This window comes from Bos indicus x Bos taurus, chromosome 4, assembly GCF_003369695.1.
Source record: "Bos indicus x Bos taurus breed Angus x Brahman F1 hybrid chromosome 4, Bos_hybrid_MaternalHap_v2.0, whole genome shotgun sequence".
Taxonomy (NCBI): Eukaryota; Metazoa; Chordata; class Mammalia; order Artiodactyla; family Bovidae; genus Bos; species Bos indicus x Bos taurus.
The window spans coordinates 10820860-10840772 of NC_040079.1; positions in this window are offsets into that span (position 1 = coordinate 10820860).

A 19913-nucleotide genomic window follows, 5' to 3' on the forward strand; every position below is an offset into this window, starting at 1 on the left:
CACTTCAATACTTCTGTATAATTTAAAAAATCACAAATCTCAAATATAAATAACACACTGAGAAACAAGTATTTGCAACTCATTTCTATAATTCTTAATATTTAAAGAGAGAAAAAAAAGCCAAATTTCAATTAAAAAGTGATCAGGTACCATTTCACGCCAGTCAGAATGGCTGTGATCCAAAAGTCTACAAGAAATAAATGCTGGAGAGGGTGTGGAGAAAAGGGAATCCTCTTAACTGTTGGTGGGAATGCAAACTAATACAGCCAGTATGGAGAATAATGTGGAGATTCCTTAAAAAACTGGAAATAGAACTGCCTTATGATCCAGCAATCCCACTGCTGGGCATACACACTGAGGAAACCAGAACTGAAAGAGACACGTGTACCCCAAAGTTCATCACAGCATTGTTTATAATAGCCAGGACACGGAAGCAACCTAGACGTTCATCAGCAGATGAATGGATAAGAAAGCTGTGGTACATATACACAATGGAGTATTACTCAGCCATTAAAAAGAATACATTTGAATCAGTTCTAATGAGGTGGATGAAACTGGAGCCTATTATACAGAGTGAAGTAAGCCAGAAAGAAAAACAGCAATACAGTATACTAATGCATGTATATGGAATTTAGAAAGATGGTAACAATAACCCTGTGTATGAGACAGCAAAAGAGACACTGATGTATAGAACAGTCTTATGGACTCTGTGGGAGAGGGAGAAGGTGGGGAGATTTGGGAGAATGGCATTGAAACATGTATAATATCATATATGAAACGAGTCGCCAGTCCAGGTTCGATGCATGATACTGGATGCTTGGGGCTGGTGCACTGGGACGACCCAGAGGGATGGGATGGGGAGGGAGGAGGGAGGAGGGTTCAGGATGGGGAACACATGTATACCTGTGGCAGATTCATTTTGATATATGGCAAAACCAATACAATATTGTAAAGTTAAAAAATAAAATAAATTAAATAAAAAAGTGATCAAATTATGAAAAAAGATGGACACAAAATGGAAACTGCAAGTAGTTCTTCACCATGTACAAATGATCCAGATGTCTAAATGTCCAGTTTCACTTATAATGAGAGGAGTTAAACAAACTATGCTGAGGCATAGTGATATATTTTAACCCTATTTTATTGACAATAATGCAAAAGTTTGATCACACTGAAGTGTTGGTCAATGAATAATATGCACTCTCATAAATCATGATGTAAATTACATGCAAACTGGTACTAAACCCCTTTGGAAGAAATCTTATTAATTTGGCAAAATTATAAATGCAAAGATTCTATGCATTTAACCTAGATACACTTAAGTATGTACAAAAGAACAAGAAAAATGCTATTCATTGCATTATTACTTGTAAAAGCATGAGACTAGAAACTAAATGACGTCAGTGCACACCAGCATGCTCAGTCACTTCAGTCGCGTCTGACTCTTTGCAAGGCATGGACTGTAGCCCACCAGGCTCCTCTGTCCATGGAAGTCTCCAGGCAAGAATGCTGGAGTGGGTTGCTATGCACGCCTTCAGGAGATCTTCCCAGCCCAGGGATCAAACCTGCATCTCTTATGTCTTCTGTGTTGGCAGATAGGTTCTTTTCCACCACCACCACCCGGGAAACCCAACAAAGTCAGTGCTGCTGCTGCCGCTGCTGCTAAGTCGCTTCAGTCGTGTCTGACTCTGTGCGACCCCATAGACGGCAGCCCACCAGGCTCCCCCGTCCCTGGGATTCTCCAGGCAAGAACACTGGAGTGGGTTGCCATTTCCTTCCCCAATGCATGAAAGTGAAAAGTGAAATTTTTGAAGTCGCTCAGTCGTGTCCGACTCTAAGTGACCCCATGGACTGCAGCCCACCAGTCTCCTCCGTGCATGGGATTTTCTAGGCAAGAGTACTGGAGTGGGGTTGCCATTCCCTTCTCTGCCATCACCAGTTTGCCACTGCCCAATTCAAAGTAAAAGTGTGCTCAAGTAAACTCTTGAAAATTTTAATGCACTTCAGTTGATTTTTTAACAGAAGCTAGGAAGATAGTAGATTAGAAGGACATTTGTGAATAAAAGAGGAAATACAAATTATCTTTATTTATTTGGATAGTCATAAAATTTGGAATGGTTCAGGAAAAATAATAAAACAAAAGTCCTTTATTTTGGAATGGGTAAAAGAAATAAATCTTTAACTTTTGAAATATGAATGATGTGATTGATTACATATCCAGAAAATTAAATCAATCAATTTACTAATTTATCATCAAGACAACATTTGAATACTATTGAAAGCTTCCTGGGGCTTCCCTGAAGCTCAATTGGTAAAGAATCTTCTTGCAGTGCTCCTGGTTCAATTCCTGGGTCGGAAAGACTCTGAGGTTAAGACCTCAATCAAAATAAACAATTTCTACCACTAGAATGTCAGTTCCATAAGAAAAGGGATTGTATTTTGTTCACTAATATGTTCCAAGTGCCAAGAATACTTCTTTTCAACGTGTGTGTCTGTGTGTTATTCACTCACTTGTGTCTCACTCTTCACGATCCTGCCGGGCTCCTCTGCCCATGGAACTCTCCAGGCAAGTGTATTGGAGTGGGTTGCCATTCCCTTCTTCAGGGGATCTTCCTGACCCAGGGATTGAATGCATGTTTCCTTCACTGTATGCAGATTCTTTACCATCTGAGCCACCAGGGAAATCTTGGCATATAGTAGGTATTCAAAACAAACACACTGAATGAATGAATGAATAAATGAAGCATATGTTAAGAATCACAGGGACTAGAAGAATATATCTTCAGGTACAAGTTGAGTGAAAGCATTTGATTCATTGAGTATATGTTCTAACATAAACATACAGCTTTTCTAATGCCCTCCAAAGTCAGTAATAAAAATATACTATGGCTTTTTCAGGCCCATAAAATTTAGAAAAACACTGTATCAGAGCAAAAATGAAGTACTATGTAAGGAAAAATGAAATATCCACATGATTTCAGTTATCAATTATAACAGAGGTTTATATCTCTCTAAAGGAAATAGATAACTAAAACCAAGAAGAAATTACAATCTACTTAGTTTTAACCTTCCTAGGATGGCAATGAATCACTTCTAGTTACACACAGTCTGTTTGTTCTGCGTTTAAACTCAACTAGGAGAAATCAGACATCAATGGTAATTCTGCTAATCAGAACTTCTTTAAACATTTCAGTTCAGTTCAGTTCAGTCACTCAGTCGTGTCTGATTCTTTGTGACCCCATGGCCTGCAGCACTCCAGGCATCACCAACTCCTGGAGTTTATCCAAACTCATATCCATTGAGTCCACTGATTCCATCCAGCCATCTCATCCTCTGTCGTCCCCTTCTCCTCCTGCCTTCAATCTTTCTCAGCAACAGGATCTTTTAAAATTAGTCAGTTCTTCACATCAGGAGGCCAAAGTATTGGAGTTTCAGCTTCAGTATCAGTCCTTCCAGTGAATATTCAGGACTGATTTCCTTTAGGATGGATAGCTTGGATCTCCTTGCAGTCCAAGGGACACTCAAGAGTTTTAAAACCTTAAAAAATTAAAGAAAAATTTAAATCCACTCTAGTCGTCACATCACTAGGGTCGTCAGAGCAAATATCTCCGCTTTCCAGGGCAGTCTGGTTTATGTATTTTGTTCCAAGTAATTGCAATAGCTCCCCCCATTTCATACTCAGGATTGCTCCAGTTTGAATGATTATGTATTTGGCTACCCTTTCTGAGTTTGTGCCTTCAATAGCAGTGACCAATCAGAGACAATGCATTCTGCCAAAATGCTGCTTCACATAATTTTCAGTTCTCAGGTTTACATTTGGTAACATTTCAATACTCAAATAAGTGTATTGAAAATATTTGTTCATCTCTCTCTTTCTTATATATCAGAATGTTAGTAAGCCATGATGTATACTACTAAGTCTGCCGCAAGAACAACTTTAGAGCCACTTGATCACAGAAGGTCTCTGCAGACAGCCTATGTATAAAAGCTCTGTCTGTCTTTGAGATTTTTTTTTGTCAGCAAGATATCACCTTCTTCATTCAGGCCAGTGCTTCTAATAAATCAATGGTCTTTTGGTCTCAGATTGCCAACTGGAGATTACCCTTGTTCTAGGAAAGCCTTCTCAGGCTAGGGCCAAGGAAGACCCCTGTGTATGTAAATGGTGATCCTGAATAAGCTTGTTCAAACCCAAAGAGACTCTCATTACTGTGCGCTCTGGACTGGGAAGTCCTTGCGAAGGCAGCTGCAGTGAGAGAATCAGAATCCCCATGTGGTTGTCGATAAAGATGAGGACCTTTGCATCTGCCCTTTTGTCCTGCATTGGGCTTCAATATTTCACCAGGTATCTGAAGACGTCTGGATGCTGGTAAGATGTGCTTGTTTCTGTTAAGTAGAAAAATATAAAATATCCAATTCCCAAAGAAACACAAAAAGAAGAAAAGCAGATTGGAAAACAAAGTAGCATTTTGCCAATAACTACACAAATTCCCTTAGGGATTTACTTACTCTCCAGGGAGAGGCTGAGTTGGAGCACAACACTTCTGTTTCAGGCTTAAGCATTACCTCCCCAATCCCATATATCTCCATTTACTTGTGGGAAAGTTTATATAAAAAGTGAACACTTGCAGCTTTACACCCATAAATTTTCACCGGTGAACTGTGTCAAATATGCATAAAAAAAAATCAATACCGTTCTTATCACGATTCTCCAGGAAAGCATTATAGAAGAGGAGGGAAAAGTTGCCAAACCGTTTTCAGGAGTCAGAATAACTCTAATACCAAATACTGACAGATACGTCAAGAAAATCGTAGGCAATGGGTGTATAATTCCTCACAAAATAATAGCAAAACAAATTCAGCAGTATATTAAACGGATAATATATCATGACCAATTGGGATTATGATGCCTGAAAGACTAGAGTAGATTCATATTTGAAAATAAATCTGTTCACCCAAATGATAGAATAAAGGGAAAATTGTAGGACTTACAGTATAAAGAAAAAAGGAAAGCTTTGGACACTTCCTCACATCAAACATGGCTTCCCTTGTGGTTCAGCTGGTAAAGAATCCACCTGCAATGTGAGAGACCTGGGTTTGATCCCTGGGTTGGGAAGACCTCCTGAAGAAAGGAATGGCTACCCACTCCAGTATTCTGGCCTGGAGAATTCCATGGACTAAATAGTCCGTGGGGTCACAAAGAGTCAGACACGACTGAGCGACTTTCACTTCACACCAAACACACAATTCCATTTCTATCTTCCCAATTATTATATGATTTTTTTCATACATTTTATTTTTATATTTGTTGTAGAACCCTATGTTATTATAACATTTGCTTATACTCATGTTAAAAGAAATATGGAAATGTTTAATACCATATAAGTACTGTTTCTAGTGATTTCCATTCTTCTGTGAAGACTCATATTTCCATATCGTTTCTTTTTTCTTCTGACTGAAGAACTTCTTTTAAACTTTTTTGTAGTGTAGATCTACTAGTGATGGATTCTTTCAGCATTTATATGTCGGAAAACTTTCTGCTTTCATTTTTGAGATGTACTTTTTCTGGATGTAGAACTGTTTGTTTCAGATTTTTTTTTTCTTTCAGTACTTTAAAGATTTTTAATACTCTGTTTTCTCACTTGCATTGTTTCCAATGAGAAATATGATGCTATTTTTGTATTTGTTCTAGAGAAGTAACATTTCTTTTTCCCTCTGCCTGCTTTCAGGAACTTCCCTTTTCACATGTTTTGAGAAATTCAGTTATAGTGTGTCTTGGCATAGTTTTCTTCATACTGTGTTCAGATTTTGTTAAGATTTTTGGATCTGTGAGGTTGCAGTTTGCATCATTTTAAAAATGTTTTGAATTATTTAAGAAGAATTTTTGCCTTTCTTTTCTTTCCTACATGAGTCCAGGAAATTTTCTTAAGACAGTGACGTTGGGCAACGATAGAGTTCATCTCATAGGTTTCCTATCTCTCAGGAGTGTTATTCAATGCCTGAAGTCCACTATTTTACATATTTTTTTGTCTAGTTTTGTTGTTTTATGCAGTGAGGTAAATTTGTTTTCTGTTATTACATCTTTGCTGAAGGCAAAATCACAAAATTCTAAGACACCCTTGAGAAAAAATTTAGAGGCTCAGTTTCGATCCCTGGGTTGGGATGAGCCCCTAGAGTAGGAAATGGCAACCCTTTCTAGGACTCTTGCCTGGAGAATTCCATGGACAGAGGAACCTGGTGGGTTACAGTCCATGGATTCATAAACAGTCAGACATGATTGAGCACACACACAGACATATGTATCAAAGCATTTTTGGAAATGCAGTTTGCTTATTTTACATATGATCTATGTAGAAAATTAATATGCATGTTTTCTCATTTCTCTTTTAAAATTGGAACTACATAAACTGTCATTAATGGCAATCAGGTTATATTCCTATATTCCTAGTTAGGTTAAAATATATTTTCAAACAAATTATATTGATTTAGCATGATATATATATATATATATATATATATATATATATATATAGTTGACATTACATGGAGAAAATTGAAATATGAATATTTATGCTTTACTAATACTAATTTAGAAATATAGAGGAGGATGTGATAATTCTAAAATAAGTTTATCTTATTTAAACAAAATTTTCTTATGCACTTTAACCAAGTGAATGCTGGTTACAATTTCAAACATTACTGTCAAATTTCAGAAATTCCGGTGACACTCAGAAGTGGATATTTTACCAGCAAAATGCCTATGTATTTCAAAACTTTAGCCAGAACAAAAGGAACATAAAATAAATCTCCATATCTATGTCACATATACTATTATAATTCTCAGCTCTTCTCATCAAATTAATTTTGTAGAACCTTCAATTTTTCAAACAAGAACTATTCCTGATGTGCTGGTAAAATACATCTGAAGATTATTACATGCCTGTGCTCAATTGAAGATATGAATGTCATTATGAATGCTTAGATTCCAAAATAAACTAGTTTTTTTTTTTTTTTAATCCATCCTTTTAGCAGAAATCTACTGAGGATAGCTGAAAAAAAGTTGATATTACCATGTGTTTGTTCATTTCCAATTTAAGCAACCAAAAGCTCCAGATATATTTCTGTAAAAAAAAACAAAACAAAACACTATTTCTGTAAATAGTTGCAAATAAATCAACATAAGAATATAACTCATTTCATCCTTTAAAATTTTCTGCTATTATTTTACAACAAAATATATTTTTAAATTGATTCACTAATTGCAGGAAAATGATTTTTGTTAGTCAAGATAATTATAAGAACAACTAAATTAAGATAACACTGAGGGCTTATACTGAGCCAGTTATGGAACCTAGAAGTTTTGCATGTACTAACTAACTTTCTGTTCATAAAAATACAAACTATTTTTGTTATCTCCATTTCTGTACTGCAAAAACTGAAGCAAAGACAAGTTAATGTAACTTTGGGAAGATTCCCTGGAATAGGAAATAGCAACCCACTTTAATATTCTTGCCTGGTTAATTCCATGGACAGAGGAGCCTGGTGAGCTATGGCCCATGGGGTGGCAAAGAGTTTGAAATGACCAAGCATAGCACAAACACAGCCAAAGATTACACATTTAATAAATAGTGATTTATAATTCAAAATCACAATTCAAAATTCAGGATTCAAAACCAGAAACATGACTCAGATCTTGAACTTTTTAACTACTTCTCTCTTACATTTTAGATATATCCAACCAGTCCATTGAAAAAGCTAGAGAGTTCCAGAAATACATCTATTTCTGCTTTACTGACTATGCCAAAATCTTTGACTGTGTGGATCACAATCCTGTGGAAAATTTTAAAGAGACAGGAATACTAGAGCACCTGACCTGCCTCCTGAGAAATCTGTATGCAGGTCAGGAAGCAATAGTTAGAACAGGATATGAAACAGATTGGTTCCAAATAGGAAAAGGAGTATGTCAAGTATACACAGCCTTCATTTCAAGCTGTATATTGTCACCCTTCTTATTTAACTTCTACGCAGAGTACATCATGAGAAATGCTGGGCTGGAAGAAGCACAAGCTGGAATCAAGATTGCCGGGAGAAATATCGATAACCTCAGATATGCAGATGACACCACCCTTATGGCAGAAAGTGAAGAAGAACCAAAGAGCCTCTTGATGAAAGTGAAAGCGGAAAGTGAAAAAGTTGGCTTAAAGCTCAACATTCAGAAAACTAAGATTATGGCATCCAGTCCCTTCACTTCATGGTAAATAGATGGGGAGACAGTGGCAGACTTTATCTTTTTGGGCTCCAAACTCACTGCAGATGGTGACTGCAGCCATGAAATTAAAAGACACTTACTCCTTGGAAGGAAAATTATGACGAACCTAGACAGCATATTAAAAAGCAGAGACATTATCTGGCCAACAAAGGTCCGTCTGGTCAAGGCTATGGTTTTTCCAGCAGTTGTGTATGGATGTGAGAGTTGGAAAGCTGAGCACTGAAGAACTGATGCTTTTGAATTATGGTGTTGGAGAAGACTCTTGAGAGTCCCTTGGACTGCAAGGAGTTCCAACCAGTCCATCTTAAAGGAAATCAGTCCTGAATGTTCATTGGAAGGACTGATGTTGAAGCTGAAACTCCAATACTTTGGCCACCTGATGCAAAGAGCTGACTCATTTGAAAAGACCCCAGTGCTGGGAAAGATTGAAGGCAGTAGGAGAGGGGACAACAGAGAATGAGATGGTTGGATGACATCACTGACTCAATGGACATGAGTTCGAGTAAACTCCAAGAGTTGGTGATGGACAAGGAGGCCTGGCATACTGAAGCCAATGGGGTTGCAAAGAGTTGGACATGACTGAGTGACTGAACTGAACTGAACCTTGGAAAAATCAATGTTAATGTATTTTTATTAAGTCACAGTTGCCAATAAAATTAATTAATCTCATTCACTCTATACTGCTAATTACTATATTTTTATAACCTCAATACTTGTATATTTCAGTCTAGAACTCTCTCTTAAGATACTTCAAACATCATCACAAATGTGGTTTTTATTGTTGTGGTTCAGGCACTTAGTCATGTTCAACTCTGCAACCCTATGAAATGTAGCACTCCAGGATTCCCTGCCCTTTACTATTTCCCAGAGTTTGCTGAGATGCATGTTCATTGAGTTGGTGATGCTCTCTAACCATCTCATCCTCTGCTGCCCCTCTTTTCCTTTTGCCTTCAATCTTTCCCAGCCTCAGGGTCCTTTCCAGTGAGTCAGCTCTTCATTTCAGGTGGTCAAAGTATTGGAGCTTCAGCTTCAGCATGAGTGCTTCCAGTGAATATTCAGGACTGATTTCCTTTAGGATTGACTGCTTTGATCTCCTTGCAGTCCAAAGGACTCTCAAGAGTCTTCTCCAACACCACAGTTCAAAAGCATCAATTCTTCAGTGCTCAGCTTTCTTTATAGTTCAACTCTCACATCCATACATGACTACTGGAAAACCATAGCTTTGAGTATATTGACTTTGTCAGCAAAGTGATGTCTCTGCTTTTTACTAGGTTTGTCATAGCTTTGCTTCCAATGAGCAAACATCTTTTAAATTCATGGCTGCAGTCACTGGAGCCATGAAAATTTTGGAGCCAAGAAAATAAAATATGTCACTCTTTCCACCTTTCCCCCATCTATTAGCCATGAAGTAATGTGACCAGATGCCATGATCTTTATTTTCTGAATGTTGAGTTTTAAGCCAGCTTTTTCACTCTCCACTTTCACCATTATCAAAAGGCTCTCTAGTTCCTCTTCAGTTTCTTCAAAATGGTATCATCTGCATATCTGAGGTTGTTGACAGCTTTCTCAGCAATCTTGGTCTAGCTTGTGATTCATGTAGCCCATCATTTTGCATAATGTACTCTGCATATAAATAAAATAAACAGGGTGCCAGTAAACAGCTTTGTCATACTCCTTTCCCAATTGTGAACCAGTCCATTGTTCCATGTCCAGTTCTGACTGTTGCTTCTTGAGCAGATACAGGTTTCTCAGGTGACAGGTAAGGTGGTCTGTATTCATGTCTCTTTAAGAATTTTCCAGTTTGTTGTGATCCACCCAGTCAAAAGCTTAAGTGTAGTCAATGAAACAGAATTATGTATTTTTCTGGAATTCCCTTGCTTTCTCTGTGATCCAATGAATGATAGAAATTTGATCTCTGGTTCCTCTGCCTTTTCTAAATCTACCTTGGACATGTGGAATTCTCAGTTCATGTACTACTGAAGCCCAGCTTGAAAGATTTGAGCATAACTTTACTAGCATGTTAAATGAGCACATGGATTGTTCAGTAGTTTGGCAGTGCCCTGCTTTGGGTTTGGAATGAAAACTGACCGTTTCTAGTCCTATGGCCAATGCTGAGTTTTCCAGAGTTGCTGACATACTGAGTGCAGCACTTTAACAGCATCCCAATTATTGGAGATCAGTCCTGGGTGTTCATTGGAAGGACTGATGCTGAGGCTGAAACTCCAATACTTAACCCACCTCATGCGAAGAGTTGACTCATTGGAAAAGACCCTGATGCTGGGAGGGATTGGGGGCAGGAGGAGAAGGGACGACTGAGGATGAGATGGCTGGATGGCATCACCAGCTCGATGGACATGAGTTTGGGTAAACTCCGGGAGTTGGTGATGGACAAGGGGGCCTGGCGTGTTGCAATTCATGGGGTCGCAGAGAGTCAGACACGACTGAGCAACTGAACTGAACTGAACTAAGAGTATCTTAAACTTACTACAAAGTTGCAAGTGTGACACCAAGAACTGTTCTCCAGAACCATTTGATAGCACTAATAAATTACTGATACAATGCACTATACCCTTCAAATACTTCAGTGAGTATTTTCTAAAAACCAGGACATTCTCATGTGTAACCATAGTACACACATAATTGCTGTGGTACCCTATTAACTTCTAATCCTCAGATCCCATTCAGGTTCTACCAGTAATCCCACTATAGCCTTCAGAGAAAAAGTATCTGATTCAGAATTCTAAGTTCTGCTAAGTGTTCACATCTCTGGTTATCTTTAATCTGGATCACTTTTTCAGTCTTTGACTTTCATAATCTGGATGCTTGTGAATCTATAGACCAATTATTTTATAGAATGTTTGTCAATTTGTGCTTGGACTTCCCAGGTGGTTCAGTAATGAATCCACCTGCCAATGCAGGAAATGCAGATTCGATCCCCTGGAGAGGGAAATGACAATCTACTGCAATATTCTTGCCTGAGATACCCCATGGACAGTGGATCCTGGTGGGACCACCCGTGAGTCCCCAGGGTCTCAAAGGATTGGACATGACTGAGCACGCACAGCTTCTGCTTGTCTGATGTTTCTTGTTATTAGTTTCAAATTGTCCTCTGGTTATGAAAGTAATCCTCTTGCTTTTATCATTGCAACCTATCAGGTGACACAGGATTTTGATTAGTGGTTATCAACATAACCTTTACTGGTTAATGTTAACTAATCACATGTTAGACTTTTCACTGTCAGACTTCTTACTGACTTGTCAGTCTATAAATATTTTGCAAAGAGATACATTGAAACTGTAAATATCTTGTAACTTACAAATTTCAATATAGTCAATTCAGTATTCAGAATGACCAATAGTTTCCTATTTTTTAAAAAAATGATTATTATTTGTTACCATCACTATTTTTATGTCAAATTGTCCATGTTTAACCAATGAGGGTCCATTCAAGTTGGCTTTTGTGACACTTCTTTGAGTATTTCTACTCTAGCACAAGATATTCCAGGCCTATTCCAGGCTCATCATGTTTTTTACCTGTCCCAAACTTGGAATCAGCCATTTCTTCAAGGAGTCTTATTTTCCTTTTAGTGGAAAACAATTAGAAACCAATATCCAGGTGGAAGGAATGCTCAGTGCTACAGGGGTGTCACTGCCACACCCTCTCAGCAGACAGCTGAAGAAATGTTTTTATCTATCTATTTACCTTTATCCAGGGCTTCCCTGATAGTTTGGGTGGTAAAGAATCTGCCTGCAATGCAGGAGACCCCAGTTTGATTCCTGGGTCAGGAAGATCCCCTGGAGAAGGGAAAGGCTACCCACTCCAGTATTCTGGCCTGGAGAATTCCATGGACTGTATAGTCCATGGAGTAGCAAAGATCATATGTGTTTGTATGTATATGTATATATATATAACTTTTTATGCCCCTTAACTTCTATACAGCCGTAGCTATATGCTGCCCTGTGGCTCAGATTAAGAATCTGCCTGCAATTCAGAAGACCTTGGTTTGATCCCTGGGTCAGGAAGACTTCCTGGAGAAGCAAATGGCTACCCACTCCAGTATTATGTTGAAAACCAGTTTCACAGTAATACCTCCAAATTCAGTATAATACCACAGAGTTCATAACAGTGTTATATGGACATGGATCCAGAGTTAGGCACAGAAAGCCCTATAAGTGAGTGTATTTGGGGTTTTTATTCTTGCTCTGCCAAATAGTTTTGGATATTTTCATTGCCTGATAACCTAACTTTGTCTTTTTTTTTTTAATTAATTTTATTTTATTTTTAAACTTTACATAATTGTATTAGTTTTGCCAAATATCAAAATGAATCCACCACAGGTATACATGTGTTCCCCATCCTGAACCCTCCTCCCTCCTCCCTCCCCATACCATCCCTCTGGGTCGTCCCAGTGCACTAGCCCCAAGCATCCAGTATTGTGCATTGAACCTGGACTGGCATCTCGTTTCATACATGATATTTTACATGTTTCAATGCCATTCTCCCAAATCTTCCCACCCTCTCCCTCTCCCACAAAGTCCATAAGACTGTTCTATACGTCAGTGTCTCATTTGCTGTCTCGTATACAGGGTTGTCGTTACCATCTTTCTAAATTCCATATATATGCATTAGTATACTGTATTGGTGTTTTTCCTTCTGGCTTACTTCACTCTGTATAATAGGCTCCAGTTTCATCCACCTCATTAGAACTGATTCAAATGTATTCTTTTTAATGGCTGAGTAATACTCCATTGTGTATATGTACCACTGCTTTCTTATCCATTCATCTGCTGATGGACATCTAGGTTGCTTCCACGTCCTGGCTATTATAAACAGTGCTGCGATGAACATTGGGGTACACGTGTCTCTTTCCCTTCTGGTTTCCTCAGTGTGTATGCCCAGCAGTGGGATTGCTGGATCGTAAGGCAGTTCTATTTCCAGTTTTTTAAGGAATCTCCACACTGTTCTCCATAGTGGCTGTACTAGTTTGCATTCCCACCAACAGTGTAAGAGGGTTCCCTTTTCTCCACACCCTCTCCAGCATTTATTATTTGTAGACTTTTGGATTGCAGCCATTCTGACTGGTGTGAGATGGTACCTCGTAGTGGTTTTGATTTGCATTTCTCTGATAATGAGTGATGTTGGGCATCTTTTCATGTTTTGTTAGCCATCTGTATGTCTTCTTTGGAGAAATGTCTATTTAGATCTTTGGCCCATTTTTTGATTGGGTCATTTATTTTTCTGGAGTTGAGCTGTAGGAGTTGCTTGTATATTTTTTTTTGATAAAATTTTTAAATGCTAGAAAATGTACCCTAAAATATTACGTTAAAAATGATATTCCTATGACGTATAATAAAAATCAGAAAATCCATCTTAAATTTCCTCAAACAGATATAAAATGCATTTATTCAGTTACCACATGATTATTTAGACCTGTATGCATTTCCAGAGTCTGGTAATACATTAGAAAATAAAACAAGTAAGGCTGGCATTCATGCTACTTACTGTCTCTTCTAAAATAGAGAGGATAAAAGTCATTATATCTTTATGAACTAAATAATTTACTGGTGCAATACAAGGCACTTCAAATGTATCAGAGCGGATTATGTGAAGGGGGTTGTATGATTGAGTAAAGTTCCACCTATGACTTTGGTACTCTGTCAATACAAGTTGGTTTTAGTTTGCTTCCTATAAAATGATGCATGTAATTGGGCATAAAGATAGATGTACCTTTATATTCTTATATTTATCCTTACAATTTCCTTGCCATGCTTAGTTTGGCTAGAAGAAATAGAGAGTAATTTTTCATTTATTTTCTGTTATCCTCACCCCAAGAGGGCATTTATGAAATGCTTAGTTTATGAAAATACAGCTGTACTTTTTTCACATCTGTTTGCATGGACATTTCCCATTACCACCACGAATCATTCCATAATCACATACAATTTCCATTACTTCACAGCTTTTGCTTATAATTTATAAAGAAGACAGGATTTTGTTTGATTTCCCCAAGCTTCACTGAAACTGTAGGTTTGCGAACAACATTTATTTTGACTGGAAAGCTGAATAAACACATTTTTATAGTTTTAATGGGAAGCATTTATCAAATTCATTGAGTTAAAATACTAGCATAATTCAGCAGAATATTTATGTGTTTTCTTATTTCTTTTAATATGAAATGTGTCAATAACATTTCAGGGTATAGATTAGGCTACAGACACTAGGCTACACAGAACAAAATGTGATTATCCATCGATCCTAAAATGTTCACATTTGTTTTAATCTGTGCTATTTATAAAGATGTTTATGTTTCTAACCTCTATTCAAACTATTTGGCTAATTTGATTTTGGCGTGTCTTCTTGAGTATAGTAGTCTGTATTTTCACCAAATAGGTTAAAGAAGTAACTTGAGAGATTAGAATTTAGGGGGAAAAAAAGTATAAGCACTTGGTTGTTCTTTATTTAAAGTAAAATTTCAGTGTATTTTCAGGGAATGTTTTTGTGACATCAAAACTGTTTTAAACTTCATAATTTACAGCTCTTGGAACTTGTACCATTCAAAAAAAAGGATGCCTCATTGGTAGCATAATATAAATAGATTACAAATATATTTCAAACAACTCTTCCACAAGAGAAGCCTATGGTAATACATGACAATTATTACAGTATTTTTTTTTCAAAAACAGGATTATGCATGTTTAGGCCAAGTTGAAGAAAACATTAATATCATAATATTCTGTTCAATTTCTTTAATTAAATGTAACTAGATACTCTTCCTGGAGAAGGAAATGGCAACCCACTCCAGTATTCTTGTATTCTTGCCTGGAGAATCCCATGGACAAAGGAGCCTGGTGGGTCCATGGGGTCGCAAAGAGTTGGACATGACTAAGTGACTAAACGACAACAGCAACAAGATACTCTTACTGCCTCTAATCTTGTCATTTTAGTTGATTCTAAAAATGGAAGCCGGGTTTTTTTTTAAATGCCATATTTGATCTGAAAAGACTGAAAGAAAATTTTGGTCAAAGACACATATGAGAAAGGATTTGCACCTAGAATATATAATGTTCTCTAAAAACCAGATAAGAAAATCAAACAGTCCAATAAAGATGTAAAAGATATGGAGACAATTCACTAAAATTGTATGGATAGCATATAATAGCAATATTATATAGATTTTATTAGAAGTAATATCTAACTATATATGGAAAGAAAATAATAAAAATATGGATGTTAAACACATCATTAGTCATTAGGAAAATACAAATGAAAACCACAGTAAAATACCACTATATACCTCTTGTGCTCAGTTGCTTCAGTCGTGTCTGAATCTGTGTGACCCCATGGACTATAGCCCACCAAGCTCCTCTGTCCATGGGATTCTCAAGGCAAGAATACTGGAGTGAATTGCCATTTCCTTCTCAAGGGGATCTTCTGGACCCAGGGGTTGAACGCAAGTCTCCTGTACTGCAGGTGGATTCTTTACTGTCTGAGCCATCAGGAAAGCCCGACATAACTATTAGAACACCTAAAATCAAAAACACATCAGACAGCATGGGTGCAGGGCACCTATAACTCTCGTATATATTGTTAGTGTGAATACAAAATTGTAAAACCATTTTGGAAAACATTTGGGCAATTGCTAGTAAAAATAAGCCTATAATTGACATATGACCCAGCAATCCTAATCTTATATTTATCAAGAGATATGAAAATTTAGGTTCGTGCATGACTTTATAGTTAAGATTCATTGTGTCTCAGAAACTGGAAACAAACTAGTGCTTTAAACTGGTGAATGGACCAACAGTCTGTGGTATGTTGATACAGTTATATATTGATATTACTCAGCAAGAAAAGGGACAGACTTGTGATAGACACAACAGCAGGGTGAACATTGTGTGTCAAGGGACTAAAGTAACTGATTATAAAGGCTACATAGTATCTCTTGCTGTTCAGTCCTTAAGTCATGCCCAACTCTTTGTGAGCGCATGGACTGTAGCACATGAGTCTCCTTTGTTCTCCAGTATCTCCCAGAGTTTGCTCAGATTTATGTCCATTAAGTCAATGATACCATCCAACCATGTCATACTCTATTTCTCTCTTCTCCTCCTGACCTCAATCTTTTACAATATCAGAACCTTTTCCAAAGAGTAAGTTCTTTGCATCAGGTGGCCAACATATTGGAGCTCCAGCTTCAACATCAGCCCTTCCAGTGAATATTCAGGATTGATTTCCTTTAGGATTGACTGGTTTGATCTCCTTGCTGTTCAAGAGATTCTCAAGTCCTCTCCAGCACCACAAATCAAAAGAATCAATTCTTTAGCACTCAGCCTTCTTTATGGTCCAATTCTCACATCTATATGTGACTACTGGAAAATCCATACCTTTGACTATACGGACCTTTGTCAAAAAAGTTATATCCCTGCTTTTTAATACACTGTCTAGGTTTTTCATAGCTTTTATTCCACCAAGCAAGCATCTTTTAAATTCATGGCTGCAGTCACCATCTGCAGTGGTTTTGGAGCCCAAGAATATAAACTCTATCACTGCTTCCACTTTTCCCCCTATTTGCTTTAAGTGATGGGATCAGATGCCACAACCTTAGTTTTTTGAAATGTAGAGTTTTAAGCCAGTCTTCTTGCTTTTCCTTTTGCACCTTCATCAAGAGGCTCTTTAGTTCTTTTTCACTTTCTGCCATTAGAATGGTATCATCTTCATATCTGAGGTTGTTGGTATTTCTCTTGGAAATCTTGATTCCCTCTTGTGATTCATCCGGCCTGGCATTTTGCAAGATGTCAATATCAGTTCAGTCGCTCAGTTGTGTCTGACTCTGCAAACCCATAAACCGCAGCACACCAGGCCTTCCTGTCCGTCACCATCTCCCGGAGTCCACCCAAACCCATGTCCATCGAGTCAATGATGCCATCCAACCATCTCATCTTCTGACGTCCCCTTCTCCTCCCACCCTCAATCTTTTCCAGCATCATGGTCTTTTCCAATGAGTCAGTTCTTCACATCAGGTGGCCAAAGTATTGGAGTTTCAGCTTCAACATCAGTCCTTCCAATGAATACCCAGAACTGATCTCCTTTAGGATGGACTGGTTGGTTCTCCTTGCAGTTCAAGGGTCTCTCAGGAGTCTTCTCCAACACCACAGTTCAAAAGCATCAATTCTTCGGCTCACAGCTTTCTTTATAGTCCAACTCTCACATCCATACATGACTACTGGAAAAACCATAGCCTTGACTAGACGGACCTTTGTTGGCAAAGTAATGTCTCTGCTTTTTAATATGCTGTCTAGGTTGGTCATAACTTTCCTTCCAAGGAGTACGCATCTTTTAATTTCATTGCTGCAGTCACCATCTGCAGTGATTTTGAAGCCCAGAAAAGTGAAGTCTGACACTGTTTCCACTGTTTCCCCATCTCTGCCATGAAGTGATGGGACCGGATGCCATGATCTTCGTTTTCTGAATGTTGAGCTTTAAGCCAAATTCTTCACTCTCCTCTTTCACTTTCATCAAGAGGCTCTTTACTTCTTCTTCACTTTTTGCCATAAGGGTGGTATCATCTGCATAACTGAGTTTATTGATATTTCTCCCGGCAATCTTGGTTCCAGCTTGTGCTTCTTCCAGCCCAGCATTTCTCATGATGGACTCTCCATGTAAGTTAAACAAGAAGGGTGACAATATACAGCCTTGACGAACTCCTTTTCCTATTTGGAACCAGTCTGTTGTTCCATGTCCAGTTCTAACTGTTGCTTCCTGATCTGTATACAGGTTTCTGAAGAGGCAGGTCAGGTGGTCTGGTATGCCCATCTCTTTCAGAATTTTCCACAGTTTATTGTGATCCACACAGTCAAAGGCTTTTGGCATTGTTAATAAAGCAGAAATAGATGTTTTTCTGGAACTCTCTTGCTTTTTCCATGATCCAGAGGATGTTGGCAATTTGATCTCTGGTTCCTCTGCCTTTTCTAAAATCAGCTTGAATATCTGGAAGTTCACGGTTCATGTATTGCTAAAGCCTGGCTTGGAGAATTTTAAGCATTACTTTACTAGTGTCTGAGATGAGTGCAATTGTGTGGTAGTTTGAGCATTATTTGGCATTGCCTTTCTTTGGGATTGGAATGAAAACTGAACTTTTCCAGTTCTGTGGCCACTGCTGAGTTTTCCAAACTTGCTGGCATATTGAGTGCAGCACTTTCACAGCATCATCTGTCAGGATTTGAAATAACTCTACTGGAATTCCATCACCTCCACTAGCTTTGTTCATAGTGATACTTCCTAAGGCCCACTTGACTTCATAGTCCAGAATGTCTGCCTCTAGGTGAGTGATCACACCGTGATTATCTGGGTCGTCAAGATCTTTTTTGTACAGTTATTCTGTATATTATTGCATGATGTACTCTGCGTATAAGTTAAACAAGCAGACAATGTTGTACTCCTTTTCCAATTTTGAACCAGTCCATTATGATGCTAAAGCTGACACTCCAGTACTTTGGCCACCTCATGTGAAGAGTTGACTTATTGGAAAAGACCCTGATGCTGGGAGGGATTGAGGGCAGGAAGAGAAGGGGACAACAGAGGATGAGATGGCTGGATGGCATCACTGACTTGATGGACGTGAGTCTGAGTGAACTCCGGGAGTTGGTGATGGACAGGGAGGCCTGGCGTGCTGCATTTCATGGGGTCGCAAAGAGTCGGACACGACTGAGAGACTGAACTGAACTGATTGTTATATATAGAGTTCTAACTATTGCTTCTTGACCAGCATATGAGTCCATTGATGTGATATTTTGGGAAAGACAGAATTACAGGGATAGAAAATGAGTCAATACTAAGACTTGTGGGTGGAGGAGAGAACAGAATATCTTGGGTGATGGAACTCTTCTACAGTTTGATTGTGAGGATGTTTCAGACTCTATCCCTTTGTCAAAACTGATGAAAATATACACTAAAAAGGGTGAATTGCTGTATGTAAATTACATCTTATTAATCCTGACTTAAATAATGTGCTTGTTCCATTATATAAAATTTTCAGTGATATAAAACTTTCAGTGAAAGTGTAGAATGAAATCTACACTCTACCATATAAAAAGACATGTCTTTTATTTCATAATTTTCTCTCGTTGGCCTATCTAAATACCTCATTCCCCATTTATTAACCAAATCGCATATTCAGTTAAACTAAAATGGCCAGTTTCCACAGCAAGCATTCTCTTTTTACTTTTTACATGAGCCATGTGTTTCAAATCTGTATGCTACTATTCTGATATGTCGGAGAAGGCAATGGCACCCAACTCCAGTACTCTTGCCTGGAAAATCCCATGGAAGGAGGAGCCTGGTAGGCTGCAGTCCATGGCGTCGCTAAGAGTCGGGCCAGACTAAGTGACTTCACTTTCACTTTTCACTTTCATGCGTTGGAGAAGGAAATGGCAACCCACTCCAGTGTTCTTGCCTGGAGAATCCCAGGGACAGGGGAGCCTGGTGGGTTTCCATCTATGGGGTCACACAGAGTCGGACACGACTGAAGCGACTTAGCAGCATTCTGATATGTAGCCCTGCAATTTTCTTTTTTATTTTTTCCTTCTGTAATTGCAATCAACTTGCTCCTGAACTCATTGCCCTTCAATAGAGGAAAATATATAATCTGGT